Consider the following 11,519-nt stretch of genomic DNA (forward strand, 5'->3'; position numbering starts at 1 on the left):
TTACTAAGAGAGTACATCTTAAGTTTTCTCACCACACCAAAAAAAGTAGGGATGTTGGGTTATGGATATGTTAATTAGCTTCATTGTGGCAATTATTTCACTATATATTTATATAATACAATTACATATATTATATGTATATGTATATTACATGTAATATATAAATATAATATAATATATAATATATGTATATATGTAATACATATATACATATATCCATATATATGCATATGTATATATTACATGTACATATATATGTAATATATACACACATGTATATATGTAATATATATACACACATATGTATATGTATATATGTAATACATATATACATATATAATACAATTACATATATGTATATTATATGTAATACATATACACTATCTAAAATATTTATATATATGTATATATATAAGTGACTTGAATACATACCATTTTGTCACTTATACTTCAATAAATCTGGACAAAAAAGAACAATCTCAGATATGCACCACCTTCTTCCTCTCCAGCATAAGGCATTCTATATCACATTATTGTCTTTTAAGTCTTTAAACATTCCTATAACTTTTCCACTATTTCTTTGCCATCTTTCTTTACCTGATTATTTTCGGCCTCTTTAACAGAACTCAATGCTGGTAAAAAAAAATAATTAGTCTAATTCTTTATTATGGTCTCTCATTATCTGGAATAATACCTAATATCAAGTAGCTGCCTTATTAGTATTTTTGAGTGAGTACATTTCAACTACTGAATGAATACCACCAATGGGTAACAAGTTCAATATCACTCTATTGGTATACTTTGCCTTCACTTTGACAATATTGAATTTGATGAGAACCCAAAGAGTTGGTTTTTTCTCCTATGCCAGCAGAGATGATCCGTGTTGCATCCATCACTGAGAGTTTTCTCAGCTGTTTGGTTGACATATGCTGAGCCTCCACAATGTTTCAAGTGCTACTGGTCTGTGCTTTCCTGAAATTACGCTCATCTAGTTCTCTTCTTGGTCTGTTATAATTCTTCTGGGAGGACATTTCTTCATCCATTTCTCAACACACTGAACAAACATTGAAAACAGCATGTAAAAAATTTCAGTATTTCAAATATCCACAATGTATTTCAAGCAACTAAATTGTAAGCTGTTAAACTCTAGGTGCTAAATGCTTTTATTTTTCCTGAAGATTAGTAGCCTATCTATAATCCTTTTCAGACAAAGATGCTGGGCCAGTGGATTTTGTAAATATTTTTATTTTATTCTGGTTCTTTTCATCAAAATGACCTAGTAAGTAAACACACTAAAGCACCTACTCTTCTTTAAATAAATCTAGATAGATAATAGATGGTGATAAATACATAAATAGATGTAGACAGATACTAATTTTTTTTTTTGAGACGGAGTCTCGCTCTTTCACCCAGGCTGGAGTGCAGTGGCGCGATCTCAGCTCACTGCAGGCTCCGCCACCCAGGGTTCCGCCATTCTCCTGCCTCAGCCTCCCGCGTAGCTGGGACTACAGGTGCCTGCCACCTCGCCCAGCTAATTTTTTGTATTTTTAGTAGAGACGGGGTTTCACCGTGTTAGCCAGGATGGTCTCAATCTCCTGACCTCGTGATCCGCCCGCCTCGGCCTCCCAAAGTGCTGGGACTACAGGCGTGAGCCACCGCGCCCGGCCCAGATACTAATTTTTTTATAAATACAAATAAAAAAGATAGCAGAGCTCTAAAATACAATTTATGTGATGGCCTAAAGGAAACAGAAATTAAAAATGATAAACACAGAATAGAACAAAACTTCTATAGTCTAGATGGGGAAACAGACAGACGCAACTGAAAGTTCAATTACTGATAATAGGAACTAGCAATACTGTAAATAAGAAGCACTAGATTTAGTGCTTCTCAGTCCAATATATTGTTTGAACCCAGTGTCCAATTAGTGTCTAAATCAATGAGTGAAAAATAATAATTGATTTTCTTTTAATTAAACATCCTTAAAATTTTGAGATAATTGTATGTTCACATGCAGTTGTAAGACAGTGTAGAGACACCACATGTTCTTTACTCAGTTTCTTAAAACAGGTAACAGCAAAACTATAATGTAATATTATAATCAAGATATTGACACTAATGCAGTCAAAATAAAAAATATTTCCATTACATAAAGGTTCCTTCATGTTACTCTTTACTAGCCACACCCAGGAAACCACTAGTCTAGTCTCCATCTCTATACTTCTTTCATTTCAAGGATGCTATATCAATGGATTCACATACATTGTAACCTTTTGGAATTGACATTTTTTCCCTTCAGTCAGCATAATTCTCTGAAGATTCATCCAGATTGTTACATGTCTCAGAAGTCCATTATTTTTTATTGCTTAAAAATATTTAATGGTGGTTTCCAGCTTCATCCATGTTCCTACAAAGGACATGAACTCATCATTTTTTATGGCTGCATAGTATTCTATGGTGTATATGTGCCACATTTTCTTAATCCAGTCTATCATTATTGGACATTTGGGTTGGTTCCAAGTCTTTGCTAAGGACAAAAAACCAAACACCGCATGTTCTCACTCATAGGTGGGAATTGAACAATGAGATCACATGGACACAGGAAGGGGAACATCACACACCAGGGCCTGTTGTGGAGTGTGGGGAGGGGGGAGCGATAGCATTAGGAGATATACCTAATGTTAAATGATGAGTTAATGGGTGCAGCACACCAACATGGCACATGTATAAATAAATATGTAACAAACCTGCACGTTGTGCACATGTACCCTAAAACTTAAAGTATAATAAAAAAATTTTTTATGGTTTAAATATACCAAACTTTGCTTAAGCATTCATCCATTGGAGGGCATCTGTGTTGTTTCCAGCTTTTGCATATTATTAATAAGACCACTAAAATATTTTAATATGTGTTTATAATTCCTAGGTAAATAATATAATTCTTCAATAATTAAATATGTTAGTAATTGAGTACAGACAATTATTGGATACAGGAAATAATTCCTCATTTATCTGGGATAGATATCAAATAGTGCAATTATTGGTTATCTTGTAGTTAAAGGTTTAACTACTGTTTTAACAAATGGTCAGTCTCTTTTCCAAGGTGCTTCTACTATTTACCTTCCAATCAGTGATACAGAGTGATCCAGTTTTTTCCATATCTTTGCCAGAATATGGTGCTATCGCTATATTTTTAGTTAATTAATTTTAATTTTCACTATTTATCTACATATGTATTGATATGTGATTGTGATATTAATTTTCATTTTCCAAATAGTTATGATGTTGAACATATTTTCATTTACTTGTCGTCTGTATATTATCTTTGGTAAAAAGTCTCATTTATTTTGCTCATTTTCTAATTGGACCCTTTGGCTGCTTTATATTGAGTTTTGAGAATTTGTTATGTATTCTACATAGTGTTTGTTAAATATGTGATTTGAAAATATTTTATTTCACTTTGTAGCTTAATCTTTTTCGTCTTCTTAACAGGGGCTTTTATGAAACAAAAGTTAAATTTTTGAAGTCCAATTTATAATTTTTTTCTTTTATGTATCATGCTTTGGTATCAAGTTTAAAAATGTTTGTTTACTTCTAGATTTCAAGTATATGTTCCTACTTTTTTCCTGAAAGTTTTATAGTTTTATGTTTTGCAACAAGTACATTATTGATTTTAAGTAATTTTTAGAAAGCATGAGACCTAGGCAAGGTTTTTTGTTTTTGTTTTTTAATTTACCCTTTGCAGGTCTAATTTGTCTAGTACCATCTCTTGAAAAGGCTGTCTTTCCTTTATTGAATTACTTTAGTCAAAACTTGGTTGGATATATTTTGGGGGTGTATTTCCAGGTTCCTCCTTTTGTTCCATTGATTTATTTGTCAATATCTCCACCAGTAATGATTTCTATATCCTTACAATAGGTCTTGAGTTTGGATAGACATGTATGAGCTATTCTAGTTCCTTTTGTCTTTCCTTACAATTTTACAATAATCTTGTCTATGTCTACAAGGTACTTGTGATTTTAATATGAATTGCATTAAATCTTTATATCAATTTTGGGAGAATTGGAGCCTTTAATATATCATTTTTCCCCATCCATTAGCAGAGTGCACCTCTTCATTTATTTAGATATTTGGATGCTGTTATCGGTATTGTGTTTTATCAACATGCACTTCCTGGACATGTTTTGTTATATATACACCAGAGTATTTCCTTTCCTTGAGTGACAGTAAATTGTATTGTATACTTAATTTCTGTGTTTATGTAGTTATTGCTAGAGTATTAAAATACAAGTTTTGTGTTCTGCAACCTTACTGAGTGCTAATTATCTATATGTATATGTACACATATATATGCATATATATATATAATAAAAATTCATTTAGACTTCTTCAGATTTCTGTGTAGATAACCATGTTAACAGCAAAGAGAAACAGGTTTATTTCATCCTTTCCAATCTATATTCCTCTTATTTTATTCTGCTGGCTAAAATTTCTAGCATTATGTTGAACAATGCTGACGGTGAACATCTTTGACTTGTCCCTAATATTAGAAAAGAAACATTCAGTATTTCACCATGGAGTAAAATGAACAAAATAAATTTGGTAGATATTCTTTACCTTGTTGAGCAAATCCCAACTATTTTTGTTTTCCTGAAAGTTTTTTATGTTTATCATCAGTGCTGAAATTTGTTAAATAATTTTCTGAATGATTGATAAAATCTTTTGATTTTTCTTCTTCAGACTGTTAATATGTTGGATTACACTGATTGGTATTAAAACATTACATTAGTCTTGCATTCATTTGGTCATGGTAAATAATTTATTTTTTTAAATTGTGGAGTTATATATTTATTTAATTTTAACTGATTTGCTGATATATGATTACATATAAAAGCTTTACATATTTAATATATACAATTTGATGTATTTGGAGATAAGTATACATCCATAAAACCATTAAGTCATCACCACTATCAATGCCATAAACTTATCCATAACTTCCAAAACATTCTTCCTACCACCTCTGTGTTTCTGTTTTCCTCTGCATTAAGAGCAGTTAACATAAGATCTACCTTTTAGCAATATTTTAAGCATACAGTAATATAATGTTAACCATAGGTTCTAAGTTGTATAGTAAATCTCCAAGTCTTATTTATTTCACATAACTGAAACTGTCCCATTTGACCAACATCTCCCCATTTCCCTTTCTTTCCAGCTCCTGTCAATTACATTCTATTTTCTGTTTCTATGTGTTTGACTATTTTAGATTCTCTATATAAATGATATCATGCAGTATTTGTCTTTCTGTGTTTGACTCTTTTCACTTAGTATAATGTCTTTCAGATCTATCCATGTTGTCACAAATGGCAAAATTTGCTTTTTTTGTTAAGGCTGAGTAATATTCCAGTGTGTGTATGTACCACAATTTGTTTATCTATTAATGCATCAATGGACACTTATGTTGTTTCTGTAGCTCAGTATTGTAAATAAATCTGCAATGAACAGCACAGTGCAGACCTCTCTTTGATACCCAAGTTTTCATTTCTTTGGATGTACATCCAATGTGGGATTATTGAATCAAATTATAATTCTATTTGTGATTTTTTGGGAAACCTCCATATAATTTTTATAGCTGCTGCACCAATTTACATTCCCACCACCAATGTGCAGGGGTTCCTTTTTCTCCATATATTCACCAACACTTATTCTTTTTCTGGTAATAGCCATGCTAGTAGGTGTGAGGAGATATTTCATCAGGTTTTTTTTTTTAACTGAAAACAAACATTTTATATATTTGTGAGGTGCATGTGAGTATTTGTTACATTCACAGAATGTGTAATGATTGTCAGGGTATTTGGAGTACCCATAACCTTGAATATTTTTCATTTCCATGTGTTGGCAACATTTCAAGTCCTGTCTTCTAGCAACTTTTAAATATACAATAGATTGTGGCTAGTTATAGTCACCCTACCCTGCTATCCCAAATGCAGGCTTATTTAATCAATCTAACTGTATTTTTGTACTCACTAACCATCCTCTCTATGTCCCCCTCCCACCCACACACCCTTTCCACCCTCTGGAATCTATTATTCTATTTTCTATCTTCATAAGATTAACTTTTCTTTTAGCTCCCCCGTATGGGTGGGAACATGCAATATGTATCTGTTCTTCTGTGCCTGACTTATTTCACCTAACATGATGACTCTCAGTTCCATTCATGTTGCTGCAAATAACTTGATTTCATTATTTTGTATGGCTAAATAGTATTCCATGTGTATGTATGTGTATATATATATTTTTTCTTACGTATTCATCCATCAATGGACACTTAAGTTGATTCCTTATCTTTGCTATTGTGAATAGTGCTGTGACAATCATGAGAGTGCAGGTATTCCTATGATATACAGATATATATGGCAACAGCAAGAGAAAATGAGGAAGCAGCAAAAGCAGAAACCCCTGATAAACCCATCAGGTCTCGTGAGACTTATTTATTCTCATGAGAATAGCACAGGAAAGAAAATTTACATGATTCAGTTACCTCCCCCTGGGTGTTTCCCACAACACATGGGAATTCTGGGAGATACAACTCAAGTTGAGATTTGGTGGGGACACAGCCAAGCCATATCACCAAGGTAAGTTGATATATCCTGTTGTTTTGATTATATTTCTCTTATGATTAGGAAAATTAAGAATTTTTTATGTATCTATGAGCCATTTGTGTGTCTTCTTTTGAGAAATGCCTATTCATGTATTCATGTCTTTTGCCTACTTTTCAATTGGATTATTGGTTTTTTATTATTGAATTGTTTGAGCTCCTTGTATATTCTGGATATTAGTCCCTTGTCATATAGTTTGAAAGTATATTTTCACATTCCATAGGTTATCTTTTTACTCTAATGATTGTTTTCATTTGCTGTTCATAGTTATTTAATTTAACATAGTTCCATTGTCTAATATTTTTTTATTGTTTTCTGTGCTTTTGATGTCCCAGCCATGAAATCTTTGCATATACTCATGCCTTGAAGTGGTTTTCCCTATATTATTTTTTCTAGTAATTTTATAGTTTTGGGTCTTATGTTTAAGTGTTAATTCAATCTTTAGCTGATTTTTGTATATGGTAAATGATAAGAATACTCTCATTCTTCTGCCTATGAATCTACCATTTTCCCAGAACCATTTATTGACAAAGGTGCCCATTCTTCTGTATATTTTTGGTGCATTTATTGAAAATTAGTTGGCTGTAAATATATGAATTTATTTCTGGACTCTATTCTTTCCATTAGTTCATGTGTCTGTTTTTATATCAGTGACATGCTGTTTTGCTTACTCTAGTCTTGTAATATACTTTGAAGTCAGGTAGTGTCATTCTCAAGCTTTGTTCTTTTAGCTCAGGATTACTTTTGCTACCTGGGATCCTTTTTGGTTCTCTACAAATTTAAGAATTGTATTTTCTAATTCTGTGAAAAATAATGTTGGTATTTTGATAGAGATTGCATTGAATCTATATATTATTTGGGGTGGTATTATAATGATAATAATATTTATTCTTTTGATGCATGAGCATAGAAGCTCTTTCCATTTGTATCTTCTTCAATTTCTTTCATCAGTGTTTTGCAGTTTTACTGGCAGAGATCTTTTACCTCCTTAGTTATATTTATTCCTATGTATTTTTTTGGTAACTACTGTAAATGAGATTGCCTTGTTTACTTTATTGGTGTATAGAAATTCTACTGATTTTTGTATGTTAATTTTGTAACCAGCAACTTTATTGAATGTGTTTGTAAGAGATTTCTGGTGGAATATTTTGTTTTTTGCTATATAAAAGATTAGGTTAGCCATAAAAAGGAACAATTTGATTTCCTCTTTTATTTCTTTCTATTGCCTGATTGCTCTGGCTAGGACTTTAATTACTCTGTTGAATAGGAGTGGTGAAAGTGATCATACTAGACTCGTTTTATACCTTAGAGGAAAGATTGTCAGCTTTTTCTCACTTAACATGATATTAGCTTTGGGTTTGTCAATTATCACCTTTATTATTTTGACTTTTGTTCCTTCTTATACCTAGGTTATTCAGATTTTTAATCATGAAATGACGCTAAATTTTGGAAAATACTTTCCTCTGCATCAGTTGAGATGATCATATATTTCTTGTCTTTCATTCTGTTGATGTGCTGTATCACATTTATTGATTTGTATATATTGAACCATCCTTACATTCCTGCGTAAAAAATATCACTTGGCCAGGGTGTATTATCTTTTATACGTGCTGTTGGATTTTGTTTCCTAGTATTTTGGTGAGGATTTTTGCATCTGTATTCATCAGGCATACTGTTCAGTTTTAGTTTTTGTTGTTGTTGTGTCCTTGCCTGGTTTTGATATCAGAGTAATGGTGACGTTTTACAATGAATTAGAGAGAGTTCCCTCTTTTCCAATTTTTAAAAAATGATATTAGGAGGAATGGTACAAGTTCTTTTTTATATGTTCAGTAGAATTAAGCTGCAAATCCATGTGGTTCTGGGCTTTCTTTGTTGAGAGACATTTTATTACTGACTCACCCTTACTAAGCATTATTGGTCTGTTTAAGCTTTCTGTTTCTTCCCAATTCAGTCTTAGTAGGTTGTATATTTAGACAATTTTATCCATTTCCTCTAGGTTTTCCAAGGTGTCAGCATAAAGTTGCTTATAATAGTCACTGATAATCTTTTGTATTTCTTTGGTATCAGTCGTAATGTCTCCATTTTCATTTCTAGTTTTGACCATTTGGATCTTCTGTCTTCTGAGTTAGTCTACCTAGTAGTTTATCAGTTTTGTTCATTTTTTTGAAGAACTTAGTTTTTTTGTTGATACTTTGTATTGCTTTTTTAGCCTCTATTTTTGTTTAGTTCTGCTCTGCACTTTATTATTTCTTTTCTTCTGTGAATTTCAGGTTAGATTTGTTTTTGCTTTTCTAGATCCTTGAGGTGCATTCCCAGGTTGTTTACATGAAATCCTTCTACTTATTTGATGTAGGTGTTAATTGTTACAAATTTCCATCTAAGCGTGGTTTTTGCTGTAATCCATAGATTTAGGTATTTTGTGTTTTAATTTTAATTTGTTTCAATAAATGTTTTGATTTTCTTCTTAATTTCTTCATTCATCCAGTGGTTGTTTAAGAACATGTTGTTACATTTCCATGCATTTGTACAGTTTCCAAAGTTTCTCTTGGTATTTATTTCTAGTTTAATTTTGTTGTGGTCTGAGATAAGATATTTGATATCATTTTGATTTTTAAAAATCTATTAAGGCTTGTTTTGTAGTCTAACATATGGCCTTTCTTGGAGAATATTTTATGTCCTGATGGATATTTTTTATATATATACATATATATATATTATATATTAAAATACATATATTAAAATATAATATATACATATTTAAATATAATATTTAAATAATAATATATAATATATTATATATATAAATATATATATTTAAATATAATCCTCAAGTGGCAATTGTTTTCTTTCATCACTTTAAATATGTCGTCTAATCCTCTCTTGGCCTGTAAGTTTTCTGTTGATAAATCTGCTGTTAATCTGATGGGAATTTCTTTATAGGTGTCTAGATGCTTTTCTCTTTTTGTTTTTATTTTTTATTTTATAATCCTGTTTTCTTCCTTGACTTTAGGCAATTTGACTATAATGTACCATGGGAAGAACCTTTTTCTATTATATCTGTTTGGGGCTCTCTTAGCCTTCTCTATCTGGATGTCTACATCTCTTGCTGGACTTGAGAAGTTTTCATCTTACTGTTTTGTTAAATAGGTTTTCCAATGCAATTGTTATTTCGTCACCCCCTGAGACACCCAGAATTCAAATGTTTGTTTGATTTATATTTTCACAAATATCACGAAGGTTTGACTTGTTCTTTTTTGTTTCTTTTTTCTTTATTTTGTCTTTCACATGACCTGTCTTCAAGTTCTAATATTCTTTCTTCTGCTTGATTTAGTCTACTGTTGAAGTTTTCAAATGTATTTTGTATTTAATTCAATGAATTCTTCAGTTCCATAATTTTTTTATATAAAATATCTATTTTTTGTTCATATCCTAAGTTGTTTTTCTGAATTCTTCGTATTGTTTTTCAGAATCCTGAGCTTATTTAGAATCAATATTTTGAATTATGTATCTGGTATGTAATGAATTTCCTTTAGATTGGGCTCTAATAATGGAGATTTATTGTATTCCTTTGAAAGTGTCACATTTTCTTGTTTTTTGAGTGTTTTTGTGTCCTTAAATTTATATTGGTGCATCTGGTGTCACAGACACTTCTTCTGATTTTATGAATTTGCTTTCATATGGGACAGCTTTTTCATAAATATGTATCTGTTGTGTTGGTTGGATAGAGCATTTTGGTTTTGATTACAGGTGCATGTAATAGAGTAGTCTCTATATGTTTTCCTTGGCTGTAAGTTGTGACAGTGATATCTTGATTTCCTCGTTCTCTTAGGGTATGTTATTATTGGAGGCTGTGGTGCAGTTTTGCCAGGGGCTGAGATGCCAGTGGGGCCAGTCTTTGGGCCTCAGTGGTGGCAATGATAGGTGGAGTGTGCCTGTCCTTGAGCCTCAGAGCAGTGTCTGGTGGCTCCAGTGTTATTGGGTCTAGGCCAATTCTTGGGCCTCCAGGTGAATTTCTTGGATGCCAGTAGTGGCAGCAGAGGGCTGGAAATATGAGCACGTTCTTAGGTCCTGGGCAGTGAGTATGATGTTTATGATGGCAGTAGCAGTGGTGGAGCAACCCCCTGGAATCCAGTGGTCTGAAATGGTGTTAATGGTGGCTGTGGTGGGTTGGATGGGCTAGTTTCTTGGCCTACAGGTTTCACATGTGGGTGAATGCCAGCTGTGGTGGAATTGGCAGGTTGGGTCAGCCTGATCTCAGACCATAGGAGTGGTGTTCAGGTGCCCACAGTTGCAAATTGGAATGGACAGCCCTCAAGCCTCTTGATGGTGTCCTTGATACTGGAGAAACAGGACCAGGCCAGTGGGCTTCTCTTCAGGCCCCTGGTAATGTGTTCAGGCACTAGCTGTGATAGGCAGGGGCAGCATGGTCCCTAGGTTATGGCAAAATATTCAGGTGGGAGCAGTGGTGGTTGCACTGTGAACCTGCCACTGGGGAGGATGAGACCACACTAGTGAGAACAGCATAGGTGGGAAGCTGTGGGGTGTGTGACTAGCTCACACCTCGGTCTCACAGCAAATTATAGCAGCAATAGCAGTGGGATTTGTTTTGAGGGTACATTATTGGGGTCTTGATTTGCATTTCTTTGATGACTAGAGATGTTCATATACTTTTTGGCCATTTGTATATCTTTTCATATACTTTTTGGCCATTTGTATGTCTCCTTTGGAGAAATACCTATTCAGCTGCTTTGTTCATTATATATTGGGGTAATTTGTTAATTGGCTATTCAATTGTTCCTTATATGTTTTGGATATTAACCCCTCGTCAGATATATGGTCTCCAAATTTATAAAAACAAAA

Source organism: Hylobates moloch, unplaced genomic scaffold (genome assembly GCF_009828535.3).
Source record: "Hylobates moloch isolate HMO894 unplaced genomic scaffold, HMol_V3 SCAFFOLD_6, whole genome shotgun sequence".
Taxonomy (NCBI): domain Eukaryota; kingdom Metazoa; phylum Chordata; class Mammalia; order Primates; family Hylobatidae; genus Hylobates; species Hylobates moloch.